This window comes from Urocitellus parryii, chromosome 9 (assembly GCF_045843805.1).
Source record: "Urocitellus parryii isolate mUroPar1 chromosome 9, mUroPar1.hap1, whole genome shotgun sequence".
NCBI classification, from domain to species: Eukaryota; Metazoa; Chordata; class Mammalia; order Rodentia; family Sciuridae; genus Urocitellus; species Urocitellus parryii.
The window spans coordinates 113,778,840-113,792,783 of NC_135539.1; the positions used below are offsets into that span (position 1 = coordinate 113,778,840).

The 13,944-nt window shown below is 46.5% G+C and overlaps 1 protein-coding gene across 2 annotated transcripts in view; it reads left to right on the forward strand.

Moving 5' to 3' along the window:
* The first annotated feature begins 4,812 nt into the window (after positions 1 to 4,812).
* Pik3c2b (phosphatidylinositol-4-phosphate 3-kinase catalytic subunit type 2 beta) overlaps positions 4,813 to 13,944 on the forward strand; it is a 63,120-nt gene continuing 53,988 nt past the window's right edge. For both annotated transcript variants that reach the window (XM_026397117.2, XM_026397118.2), the window contains exon 1: positions 4,813 to 5,086. The gene's annotated coding sequence lies outside the window, so the exon portion shown is untranslated. The remainder of the gene's footprint in view (positions 5,087 to 13,944) is intronic.

A 13,944-nucleotide genomic window follows, 5' to 3' on the forward strand; every position in this document is an offset into this window, starting at 1 on the left:
CCTTATCCCTCATTGTAGCTATCTTGCAAACCCTAACATGCTACACCAAGCTCCAGGTGTAGAACACACTGAAGAAGAAAATGAAGAAAACATTCAGAATGAAGCAATGACATACTAGAATATACAATGCTGGCTTTCTTCAGTTCTGCTAATCCCATTCAAAGGAGATACTGCTCTCATTAGTTGACTTTGTGTGTGTGTGAGTGTGTGCGTGTATATATATATATATATATATATATGAGCCACTGGGGACTGAACCCAGAGTCTTGTGTGCTGTGCCACTAAACTATATCCCAGCCCACTCATTCCTTTCTATAGCCGTTTTAGCCTTTAACCACTTTTCTTAAGCCCTCAACCATCTTGAATCCCTCACTCTCAGCAGATTGCTCAAAGACTTATCAAGGAGCAACCGATGTTCTAAACATCTAGTTTCTTTGTTTACCAATCTACAAAGGCATCTGTTTATACCCTTCTTTTCAAAGATACCCCAGGCATCTTCCAATCTTCCATCTATTTTCTCTAGGACATTTTCATTCATCACTTTGTCTTTCTCTCTCTCCCTCTCCTTGGTTTTCTCTTTCAACACATGAACATGTTTACTTCTTATCTTTAAAAGAAGCAAACAAACAACCAGAGGCTCAGGAGGCTGAGGCAGGAGGATCATGAGTTCAAAGCCAGCCTCAGCAACTTAGAGAGGCCCCTAAATAAAATATACAAAAAAAGGGTTGGGGATGTAGCTCGGTGGTTAAGTGCCCCTGAGTTCAAATCCCTGCTACAAAGAAAGAAAGAGAGATAAAGAGTCTCTCCCTAATCCTGTATTCCTCTCTATCCACTGTCTTATATTTCTTCACTTTCGTTGCCAAGCTTCTAGAAAGAGTGTGTCTCTCTTACTCTTTAAGTCACTGGAAACTGGTTTAACGGACGAGTCCCACTCCATGGGTACCAGTGACTTTCCTGCCATTCCTAAGGGCATCTTCTGGCCCTGTCCTCCTAGATGTCCCTGCTGTCCTGTGCTAACCTTTCACTCTCTCCTGACAAGCTTTTCCATCTGATCTTCTTCTGACACTCTGGTCTCCAGTTTTTCTCCTACCCTCTTCAGTTATTTCTTCTAGATTTCTTTTGTAGGCCTCTTCCTTCTTCCATACGCCAGTTTTTATATAATATAGTCCCATTTCACTGACTGCCTGTAACCTAGAGCCCAATATTGATATCACTTTCCACACCTTTATTTTTATTGTCATAAGTCCCTGGTCTGCTAGACATTGCTAACTAGGCACTTGACAGACACTTCGAACACAAGCTGTTCAAAATTCAACTCATGATTGCTTTCCCAACACTTAGGCCCCATCTTACAGTCCCTAATCTAGGGAAAGGTACCTCCTGCCATCAATTCCTAGGCATGCAGAGGGGGGTGATTCAAGATTCCTCCTCCTCCCTCATTCCCTACATTCAATACACTGTTAAATATCATTGATTTGACATCCTGTGTCTTTTATCTGTCTGTTCCTTTTCATCTCTCTGTCACAGTTCCGATTCCCTGATCTTGCAGTGTAAATATAGCCATGGTCTCTTTGTTGAGCTCCTAGTCTGTATTCCTGGCCAACATTCCTGGTCAGAAGCAAATGGCACACTCCAATTTGAGGGGGAATCTGGGGGGAGTTAAAAAAAAAAGAGGGTTGGGGGTGTAACTCAGTGGTAGAATACTCCCCTGGCATGTGAGAGGTTCTGGGTTCACCCCATGCTCTGCAGGAAGAAGGAAGGGAGGGGGGGACAGAGGGGGAAAGAAAGATAATTTATAAAACGTGGGCAGGGGGCTCGGGTTGTGGCTTGGGGCTGGGGTTGTGGCTTGGGGCTGGGGTGGTGGCTCAGTGGTAGAGTGCTCACCTAGCATGCACAAGGTACTAGGTTCAATCCTCAGCACCACATTAATGTAAAATAAAGATATTGTGTCCACCTAAAGCTTAGGAGTAAATTTTTTGTGTGTGTGAGAGAGGAGAGAGAGAGAGAGAGAGAGAGAGAGAGAGAGAGAGAGAGAATTTTTAATATTTATTTTTTAGTTCTCGGCGGACACAACATCTTTGTTGGTATGTGGTGCTGAGGATCGAACCCTGGCCGCACGCATGCTAGGCGAGCGCGCTACCGCTTGAGCCACATCCCCAGCCCGAGAGTAAATATTTTTTTAAAAAAGTGGGCAGTATATAGGAAAGCCCCAAGGAATAACATGTAATACACTGGGCCAGTAGCCAAGCAACATTTCCATATCCAATCCTGAAAAGTCAAAGGAAGAGAGTGAAAAGGGGCGAGACGGCCATATGATGGGGGCTACCATCTTTGGCTGAAGTAACCCCAGAAACAGAGATCCTGAAGAATAAATGTCCAGACCTCCCTGACCTTTCCCCATCCAGCCTCCTTCACCATTGGCCTATTGGCCAGCCCCCACCAGGAAGACAGAGGAGAGAAGGATCTGCAGGGACAAAGGGAAGGCATGTGGTGCATCTTCCAAATCCTCCTCTCTGCTATGCCAGGAGGGTTTTTTTCTGGTTACATCACTTGTTACATCATTTGTCTACAGCCAGATTCTCTGTCATCTACAAAATCTGAACTTTAGCTAGGTACAGTGGAGCATGACCATAATTCCAGAGATTCAGGAGGCTGAAGGCAGGAGGTTCACAAGTTCAAACCAAGACTCGGCAATTTAGCAATGCTCGATGCAATCTATCAAGCCCCTGTCTCTAAATAAAACACAAAAGGGGCTGGGGATGTGGCTCAGTGGTTAAGCTCCCATGGATTCAATCCCTGGTACTAGGACATTTTAATTTATCACCTCTCCTTCTTTCCTTCTCTCTCTCTCTTTCTCTCTCTCTCTCTCTCTCTCTCTCTCTCTTTCTCTCTCTCTCTCTCTCTCTCTCTCTCCTTGGTCTTCTCCCTCAACATATGAATATGTTTAATTCTTATCTTTAAAACAAACAAACAACCAGAGAAACTCTCAAAAGAAAAGATCTAGACTTGTGTATCTCTACAGCTGTGTGACCTTGAGTAGTTCACCTCACCCTTTAACATCAATAATAACTCCAGGTTTTCTTTCTTTCTTTCTTTTTTCTTTTGGGGGTTTCTCTTCCTATTGCCTTATCCAGGACTGTCTGCATTTAATTCCTTTGCATTCTGTCCCCAGATTTCATGAGAACAAATATCAAATAATACCAAAAAGTCCTTCAGAAACAGGAACTCACCTTTTATATTGCTTTATCCTACCTTATGTAGGACTTCCTCTAATTATTCAAATTCTCTTCCCTATAGACAGTGAAATAAATGGAGACTTATAAAACTCTCAGGGAAAAAGAAACCTCAGGAAAATGACCCATTGCAATCTCCCTTAACAGAATCCCCCTGCCTGCTGAAAGTCAGCCCACCAAAAGTAACTGACCAACTCCTCCCATGACCTGGCCCTGCTAAACCCTATAAAACTCAGATCCTTGTTTGTAGCCCATGGCCATTTCCCCCTTGATATGTAACCCTCCGTTGTTAAAAAAGCATCGCTGATCTGATAAGGTCTTTCTCTCTTTCTTTTTTTGTATTCTCTTTCATTGCTTTTCAGATAGTTATCCACTTTTGGGGATACAGACTCTCATCCCAGGCTAGAACTCTTATGATTTTAGGATGACCTTTAACAATTGTCTCTTGGAGAATCCTGTTTGGGTTTGTTGCAAAGTTTCATATTAATGAGAAAACTTTTAAATGCCCCACATCTTTAAAAAAAGACTTTTCTGGAAAAAAAAAAGTTTTAACAAAAACCCTCTAGTGAACCCAAAGACAGACTGCAATGGTAGTAGCATCTTGACAAAGAGGAAGCTTGGCAGCTGTTTCCATGGGAGCCTTGGCTGGGGAGCTGTGGGCATCTGAGGGAGGCTGATGGCTTGAGACCTCGGACACCTGATGGGACGCAGAGGAGAGAGGCTGAGAACCAGCTGTTGGTCTTCCTAATAAGACAAGAAAGAAGGAAGGAAGGCAGAGGAGAGAACAATAAAAGGTAGTTGGAGACTAGAGAGCAGTTATCATCCCAACCAAACGTAGGAGGAGCAAGCCTATTATAGGGTCGTGCCTTTAGGAAAATGCTCTGGAGACCACCGCTCAAAGAAAAGTACCCAGGGTCAAAATTTAGGACGCATTTTATGGAAGTTTTCTCCCCTGCCCTAGTTGAGTTGGAGGGTCTCCTGCCTTTCCTCCGCCCTCAGGTTGGAAAACCCACTTGGGCGAATGGAAAAAGGAATAAGGTTGTTTAAAGTGGGGACACAGCTCCCTGCACCTGCACCTCCACCCACAAGGTAAGGGGTTCTCTCGGGAATCGCTAGCAAATTTATGGGGGAAATTCCTCAAATCGACAACTGAACCTCCACACTGTGGCACTTCCAGCCCCATGATTGATCTGGCTGGCTTTCGTCTGACCCAAAGCCAACGGGTTCCAGCCGGAAAAAGTAACGACCATCTGCAAAAACCCTCATCCAAGCGAGAAGTGGAAATCTGCGCTCTCGGGTTTTCAGAGCCCAACTTGACGCCAGCGCGTTTCTCTTCCCCCACGCACTGGCACGGAGGGCGGGAGGAGAGGGAGGGAGCAGGGGGCGGCCGGGGTTCCCGCCGCCGCCCCGCCCTCCAGCTCGCGGCGATTCGGCGCTGCGGCTGGAGCTGGCGGCCGGCGGCTGCCTGTCCAGGCAGGGTCTGGCCGAGCCTCGCGTCGCCGTGCAGTGCGCCGGCTGTCCGGGAGATGGCTTCTCCCCTCTCGCCCGCTGCTCCGGCTTTTGTCTCGCCCGGGGTTGCCTGACTGCCAGCTCGCGCACGCTCTCGGCCGAGAGCACTCCCCGCTCCAGGTTGGTCCTTGCGCCCTTCGCTGCCGGGGACCCCAGAGCCGGCGCGAGGCGGGAGAGGAGAGCCGAACGGGAAGAGGCGGCGTGCGGCCGGCCACCCCACATCGCGCTGGTGCAAAGGACGCCCGGAGCTGCCGAGCGAGCCGGGGAGGCGCCGAGCCCCGGCAGCCCACGTCGCCAAGCCCAGGACCCGTCGGGTGTTGCAGCAAAGCCGGCAGCGAGCACAGGTACGATCGCATCCAGCGGGAGCACCGCTCCGGGGTCTGCAGAGCGCCCCTCGAGCCAAGGCAGCTGAGGTCAAGGAGCTCCCCTCCAACATGGCAACAGCCGAGGTGCAACAATGGGAGCGCCGAGGCTGCCCGGCGGCCGGCTGCGCCGGGGACGCCCTGCAGCCCCAGCTCCCCCGCGGCGCCTCGCAGGTTGCTCACCCCAAACCCACCGCGCGCCTGCGGCTTTGCGGCCTCGCGGCCCAGGTCCCCGGCCCACCCCTGCTCTCTGAAGACACTTCCTGGCTCCTGGCTGCAGGGCGATCCGAACCAGCCAATGGTTTGGGGGTTTGTTTGTTTGTTTGTTTAAGATGAGAAAAGAAAAACCTGTCCCGGAGTGGGGGCGATGCGGCTTGTGCCTTTCCATACCGTGGGTGAAAAGTCAGATTCTAGCCTGGGCACTGTATACATTTTTTAACCCGGCGAAGAGAATTGCCTTCTCCCTTATAAGGATATTGCAGCAAAGGAGACAGAAAGCTTGGAAAAGGGAAAGGGACCCTCAGGCCTGAGTTCCTGGCCCTCTGGGAAAGCACTGCTCTCCTGGCCTGTACTTGTCTCTCGATCCTCCTCAGCTTCCGACAGAGGTTGCTTTGATGTTGGGGTGCAATCACAGCAGGAAGCCCAGGCAAGGCTGCCAAGCCGGGGTGGGGTGAGGTGGGGTGGGGTGGGGAGCCCAGGGGCTTGGCAGGATCCTGAGTTGTGAAAAAAGGTTACCAAATATATGAGGTTAATTAGTGCACACACCCTAGTTGGCTGAGGTTGGAGTGTGGTGTGTGTGTGTGTGTGTGTGTGTGTGTGTGTGTGTATACCAGAGGAATCAGTCATGGCACTTACTCCTTCAAGCCAACCTCTACCTCAATCTCCATCTCCATCTTTTGAGGTCTTTGTGGCTTCCCTGCCCCAGTCCCAGTCAAGCTTGGGATGAAATCTCCATTGTCCTGATGATATTTTTTGTCAACCTGGGTGGGGAGTTATGCCAGCTGGTCTAGCACAACACCAGAAATTCTTCAGCACACAGTTATTCCTGCTCCCAGAAGTGGGCCAACACTGCCCCTCCTTTCTCTAAACTACCTGACTGTCTGGGACACAGCCAAGCAGATGTAAGCAATTTGCACTGAATTCCAACCCAGAATCAGTCTTGAATGAAAACTTACTTTATGGCTGCACTAGGCCTTAGAAAGATATTAGGAAGAAAAATGGGCCAGAGGGTGGCAACCCTGACCCCAGAATACTCTCCCTCTCCCCAGCTACAGCTGTGGATCCTGGGGCAGTGAGCCTTTAGAATCTCAGCTCCTCCAGAGCCTGGCAGTCCCATCTGGGGTTGTGTCCATGGAAAAATTAAGTCGAGGCACATTTTATAGCTCTTCCTGGCAGCCAGCGACTGAAGAGACAGTGGCCCTGGACCCAGGCTGTGGCTGCTTCTCCTTTGGCTTTTGGGTGAGCTCAAGGTTTGATTTCCATGGCTCTGAGCTTACTGCTGAGTGTGCATGGGTGTGTATGTCTGAATCCCATGAAGCTCTCAGGTCTGGCAGGAAAGCCACTTGTCCATTTTCCTCTCCACTAGAAGCATGGGTGAGGAAGGGAGATGTGTTGGGATCAGTTTATCTAAGGCCCTAAGCATTTTGGGGGTGCTTCTTTGGGCTTTCCCAGTCGTCTGAAATGCCTGTGGTCATTGCCTTGACTTAGTTGCACTTTAATAAAGTTGTGCTCCAAACCTTCCTGAGCCTTTGGTCCCCTCTGGGGTATCCCCACCCCAGATAGGCCTGTGTTTGTAGGTATCTCAGGTCTGTGGGCTTTCAGCCTTGAAGGCTTGCCTGTGCCAGCAGGGAGAGAACTGAGGGAGGGTCTCTGTTCCTTTTGGAGAACAGAATATGAATTTGGATATCATAGTGTGGATGTGGAGTAGTAGAGAAAACAGTGTTAGAAAGCCCAGTTTTGAGTCTTGGTGTGACTGACTTTATAGTTGTGTGAGCATAGGCAATTTGTGAACCTTAGATTTAGTTTGCAATATTTATAAAATGGGGGTACCTAGGCTCCTGGGATTGTTTTAAGGATAAAATACACTGCTTAGCACATGAACCAAATGAAAGTATGTGTGCAAACTCTTTGACTATATTGTTATATTGTGTATTGTGTATAACTATGTACACATCAGTATATACAACTATAATGCACCAATAAAAAATGTGGGGGAAAAGTTGGTGATGTAGCTCGGTTGGTAGAGTGTTTGCTTTGCATGCACAAGGCCATGGGTTCAAGCCCCAGCACTCCCCCGCCCTGCCCCCCCCCAAAAAAAAAAAAAACACTCTGAAAACTGCAGAGTCCTGTATAATAAGTGTCTGTTACTCATCCTGGGTCTAGCATTCATTATAAGGGAGGAAGAGCAGTCATGGGTGTGGATGGGGTGGGATGAGGAGAATATGGAGTAGGGAATGTTCCAGAACCTTTCCTTTTTGGTTAAAGGAAGAGTGTTGTGGGGCTGGGGATGTGGCTCAAGTGGTAGCGCACTCGCCTGGTATGCGTGCGACCCGGGTTCGATCCTCAGCACCACGTACCAACAAAGATGTTGTGTCCGCCGAGAACTGAAAAATAAATATTAAAAATTCTCTCTCTCTCTCTCTCTCTCTCTCTCTCTCTCTCTCTCTCCCCTCTCTTACTCTCTCTTAAAAAAAAAAAAAGAGTGTTGTGACAATATGAAGGCATTATACCTTGGGCATTTCTCTTTAAATAGAGATAGGATGGGAACTAGGAGAGGGGGAGAAAAAAGCTGCTTAATGTTAATAGGGAACTGGGTAGAGACAAATACCTTCCAAAGGCTGCTACTTCCTATGGACAGGGTAATGCTGAGCTGGCACATAATATGACAGCTAACACTGATGTCAGCCAACTAGGAAATGACAGAGGTGAGATTTGATGCAGGCAATCTCACTGCATAACACTGTGTTTGTAGCCTCAATGCCACTAGCAGAGATATTGGGTCTTAGAATGGACAGAGGCAGCAGAGTTGCGGAATTCATTTGTAGTGGACTCCTTGAATGTCCCTAAGATGCCACCAGCCTGGGACCTACCTCAGATAACATACTTCTCCAGGACAGGGGCTTGGGAGGATGATTTTTCTCTACCCAGCTCCTGCCCAGCTGAGTACCTTTTTAATTCCTGATTGTTTGGGGTCGAGGATTCACATGTATGAGAATCCTTACCTGCTGCCCCACCACCACCACCTTTTTTTTTGTTTCCATCCTCACCTTTCCTGGGAGAAGACTTGGGATAATCAGATCAAATAATTTTGCTGCCTGGTGTGACTGACTTCAGAGCTGTGTGGACAACTCTGGTAGGAGGTTTGAGATGGCCCTGGGAAAATTAAGGCAGGGTTCTTATTTTGGTAGTTTCATATCTGCTTCATTTTGTCTCTGTTCTATACAATGGAATTTTAGGGATGATTCTTGCAGTTCCTATTGATATAAAGCATTAAAACTGGAAAAGACCTTGAAGATTCATATTTCAAAGGAGCCAAAGATCTTGTACCTTTTTGGAAGCCACTATCCTTCCACCTTAATTCTGTCACCCCTGCACCATACCTTCCTTGGAACCTTGCTTTACCTCCTTTCTTCCTGGGCCTTCCTTTCCATTTTCTTCCCCAGAGCTGGGGATGGAACCCAGGGCCCCCTGTATGCTAGGCAAGCACACTACCACTGAGCTACAACCCCAGCCCCAGCCTCCTCTGTGAACACTAGCCCACTGTAAGCAACCAAGGACTGCGAGTTGTCCTCCCCACAGATTTCTCCAGGGCATTGGCTTGTTTTCTTTTTGACAGTTCTTCTTGCTATGCTTTGCACCTCTGTCTATGGTCTCTGTGCTGAGGCAAGGGGAGCCATCCCCTCCTCTCCCTGCAACCTGCCCACTGTGGGGGTGGGTGTCAGGATTGAGAGCTGCTGCCCACATGTGGTTTTTCTCCATACCCCATACCTGCTAAGCCAGGCCCACCAGGAACAAGCTTGAGTGGAAGCCTTCTCTCCAGCCAAGCTGTCTGTCTGCCTGTCTCTCTCTGATTACATGGTGTCCTCTGCAACACACCAGAAGGCATAAGGGTGAGGGAAAAGAAATACAGGGCCACGAATTAACATTTGAAACACTAGTTGGCCTTGCCAGGTAGAAGCTCCTATTTGCAGGAGCTCTTCTTGTCACTTCACAAACTCATCTAGAGCCCAGATAATGTAATGTTGGAGTCCCCAACTTTTGACATCTCCCAAGAGCCCTACTCTCTGAAGGCAGAGCATCTGTCACATTCCTGACTTGCTATGCTGTGTGTCTTCCAGACTGGAAAGGAAGTCGGAGTGCCAAGAGAGTAGATTTAATCCTGACCAAGAAAGGAGAGATTGCCTGCAAATTAGAAGACAATATGTTCCCAAGAACATTGTAGCCAGGGATGTCAGATTTCCACTGTAGATCCTAAGAAGGCAGGTTTTAAATAAAGAGACAATATTAGATACCCCATGAATGTACATGATTATGATTTATCAATTACAAATTATATATATGTGTGTGTGTGTGTATGTGTGTGTGTGTTCTGCAGATTGAACCCAGGGGGTTTTAACCACTGAGCCACATCACAGCCCTATTTTGAGACAGGATCTCCCTAAGTTGCTGAGGCTAGCTTTGAACTTGTGATCCTCCTGCTCCAGCCTCCTGATCCACCGGGTTTATAGGCGTGTACCACTGCGCCTGGCTACAAATAATATTAATAAGCCAAGTGGGGGTGGTTCAAAACTATCATCTCAGCTGCTTGGAAGACTGAAGCAGAAAGATCAGAAGTTGGAGGCCAGCCCCAGCAACTTAGCCAGACTGTGTCTCAAAGTAAAAAGGGTTCCGTGGTAAAGTGCTCCTGAGTACAGTCCCCAGGTTCCTCAACAATAATATGAATAAAAAATTGAATAATGAGGGGCTGGGGCTGTAGCTCAGTGGTAGAGCTCTTGCCTCACATGTATGAGGCCCTGGGTTCGATCTTCAGCACCACATAAAATAAAAATAAAGATATTGTGTCCACCTGTAATTAAAAAATAAATATATTTTTAAAAAATTGTATAATGATTAATTCATTGAGAGAGAGAGAGAGAGAGAGACAGACAGATAGACAGACACACACACACAGACATACTCTCTAGAGAGGGGCTGGGAAGTGGGGACAGGGATGAAGAAAAGAAATACAGTTCCTGGACTACAGATTGTTTTTTTTCGAAGAGTTGAGAAAACCTCAGAATAAATGAGCTTTTGACTATGCTGTTGCAGATGATCCCAACCAAGAAGGCAAAAAAGGAGGCCCTTGGGTAAAGTTCAGGTCCACAGTAAAAATTAAGAGCACACGATGGAGAATAGTCACACTGAGCATCTGTTTACCTGTAGTATCTTGAGCATTTTCTTAATTTTCTATCTCTGCCCCCAGCTTCAGAGGAAATGGATAATGATGAAATTGTCTCTTCCCCCTTCACAGATGAGAGAATTGAGATTTGGTACTGGGGATTGGCCCAGGGGTGTTTAACCACTGAGCTACATTCCCCACTTTGTTCTATCTATCTATCTATCTATTTATCTATCTATCTATCTATCTATCTATCTATCTATCTATTTATTTATTTAGAGAAAGTGTCTTTCTAAGTTGCTTACAGCCCCACTGAGTTGCTGAGGCTGACTTTGAACTTGTGATCCTCCTACCTCAGCCCACGGAGCCACTGGGGTTGCAGGTGTGCACCACCACACCCAACTGGTTGTTTTTATTTTTTTGTTTTTGTTTTTGCTCTGCTAGAAATCGAATGGAGGGTCTTATGCTTGGTAGGCACTTGCTGTAGCACTGAGCTGCACCCAAGCTCCTGACTTGGTATTTCCAGTGACAGCCCAGAACTTACCTCTGAGTGGGGAGTCCAGCAAGTCAATAGGCTGTGGAGGGGGGAAACGTGGGATGCCTGTGAACTCATGAGTGGGGCATCTCGGTGGTGGTCAGACTTTGGGGAGGAAATGAAATGTTAGCTGAGATCTGAACAATGAATAGGAACTGGGGCAGGATGGGGAATGAATGGGGGCAAGATGGGGAATGAATGGAAGCATGTGGTGAAAGAGGTGAGCCCAGTGTAGTTTGAATCTGGCCAGAGCCATTGAGGGAGTCTGCAATTTATTTGTATTCATTCATTCAACCATTCGGCATTTGGATGTGTGAATGCACACTGACATTCTAAGTATGCAGCAGCAAAGGAGTTAGATAAAATCCCTGTCTTCTTGGAGTTTATGTTCTGAGAAAACTTAGTTCACTAAGAATGACTTAAGCTGGGCTGGGGTGGTGGCTCAGCGGTAGAGTGCTTGCCTAGCATGTGCTAAGGCCCTAGGTTTGATCCTCAGCACCACGTGAAAAGAAATAAATAAAATAAAATGTAAAATAAAAAAGAATGACTTAAAACCAGGTTTCTTTACTTACTGACAGAGATCTTACCCTGATAGATCAGGGAATTAGAGATAAACTTTGGCTGATCTCAAAGAAGGCTTGAGAAGGACACTTGCAGTATACCATGGATAATATGGGATAGAGACAAAAGTTAATCAATGGCTAGTGTTTTTTTTTTTTTTTCTTTTAAAAATAGTCCTGGGATCTGAACCCAGGGTTAGCTACAACTCTAGCCTTTTTAATTTCTTTTTATTTGGGTACTGGGGATTGGACTCAGGGGGACTCAACCACTGAGCCACATCCCTAGCCCTATTTTGTATTTTATTTAGGGACAGGGTCTCACTGAGTTACTGAGGCTGACTTTGAACCTTCCATCCTCCTGTCTCAGCCTCTGGAGCCTCTGGGATTATAGGCATGAGCCACCGGGCCAGCTTGTTACTGTTTTATTTTATTTTATTTTGTTTTTTTAATCATCCCTCTTTAGTAGGTTCATGCTAAATTTAAGGATACAACTTTGAGTCCAGTGTGGTCCTTACCACCTTGTGTTCCTGCAGAATGCAGGTGAATGGATGAATCCCTTATGACAGTGGGTAATGAGTGATCTGGTGCTCTGAGAGTTAGTATAACTTAGGCAGATTAAAAAAAAACAAAAGTGTACTAGGCAGAATGGGAATCCAAGATAAATGAGAGGTAATCTTTATTCTTAATAATAGTGGGCTAATGTCTGTGAAAGTGCTTCATAACTACAAATAAAAGTTATTATTTATATTCTGATCACTCATAGGGATAATATGAAATAGCATCCAACTGCGGTAGGACACATTTAACATTTTGGAGATGTTCCAAAGGGACAACGCAGATGAGCGCAGGCTGTGGTCTCAGAGTGAGACTTTGTAGAGGGCAGAGCATTGATGCACCAGCATGAATAGAAGTTTGTAGGAAAACTTGGGGCTCTGGAGGATGGATAATGCTTATTGGCATCTAGGGGGACATTCAGGGAACCGGGCTAGGACTCTACTGGAGCATTTTGAATATCGGATAAGGAAAGGGAGAAGCAAGTGTTCCCATCAGAGGGAGACTCTTGGCAACAGAGAACATATACCTTCTTGGGGTGGGCAGGGTAGACAGACTAGTTAAGGGGCATCTCAATCATTTAGGTATGAGAGAGGAATTGTAATTTCTTTTTTCTTTTTGCGCCCCAGAAAATAATTTTCAAATCAGAGAATAATTGTTTGGAAACAGAGGCATAATAATTCTTTGGTATCCAATATGTGCCTTTGTGTGTGGTGTGTATGTGTGTGTGTGTGTGTGTGTGTATGTGTGTATGTGGTACTGGGGATTGAACCCAGGGTGCTTTACCACTGAGCTACATCCCAGTCCTTTATATTTTGAGGCAAGGTCTCACTAAGTTGCTTAGGGCCTCACTAAATTGTTGAAGCTAGTTTGGAACTTGCAGTCCTCTTGCCTCAAGCTCATGAGCCAGTGAGATTACAGGTGTGTGCCACTGGGCCAGGCCCCAGCCCTTTGTATATTTTATTTGAAGGCAAAGTCTTAATAAACTGTCAAGCCTGACCTTGAACTTGGATCCTGCTGCTTCAGCTTCCTGAGTCACTGGAATTACAGGTGTGTGCCACCACGCCTGACCAATATGTGCTTTATATAAATAGTTTCATTTAATAAAAGTAGCCAAAGCTTGGAAAGGAACGGACCAATTTAAGAGAGGTTAGAAGAGGAAGGGTGGGGATTACCTTCCCCGAAGGATTTTAAGAAAGGGAGCAAGAGACTTGAGATGTCACAAGGGAAGAGCCCTGGAATGCCTGCACCCCATCAGGTCCCACCTCCGCTGCTGACCAGCTGTGTGAATTCAGAAAAGTCATTTTTCCCCTCTGGCTGTTGGTTCTCTTATCTGCAAAACCCTGTTCTGTCTTGTTCTGTTTTGTTGGGACTTGTTGGCTTTTGGTGCTTGGTTTCTTTTTTGGAGTGGCCTGGGGGAGGGAAGTGCTCTTAGGATATGGAGGGGGAGGATAAGGGTGCCCCAGAGTCATCACCAGCATCAAGGAGAACTCTTGGTCAGATGTAATATGCCTGGGTTTCTGTGGCAGGGCAGGAAGAAGATTCTGGATTTTGAACTCACACAAGCTTCCGTGTAACTCTTGATTGTATCATTTCCAGGTTGCGTGACCTTGTGCAAATTACTCAATCCCTTTCCTGTTTTCTAGTTTCCTCATCTGTAAAATAAGGATAATAATATCCACATTTAAGGACTGTTGTGGGGATTAAATAAGACAATACCTGGCACAAAATGCCAGAGGAAATAAAAGGCCTGTTTGCTTCCTTCCATTTCTGTGATGGTCATAGCCATTTAGCCTCTGTTCTCCCACCCAAACAA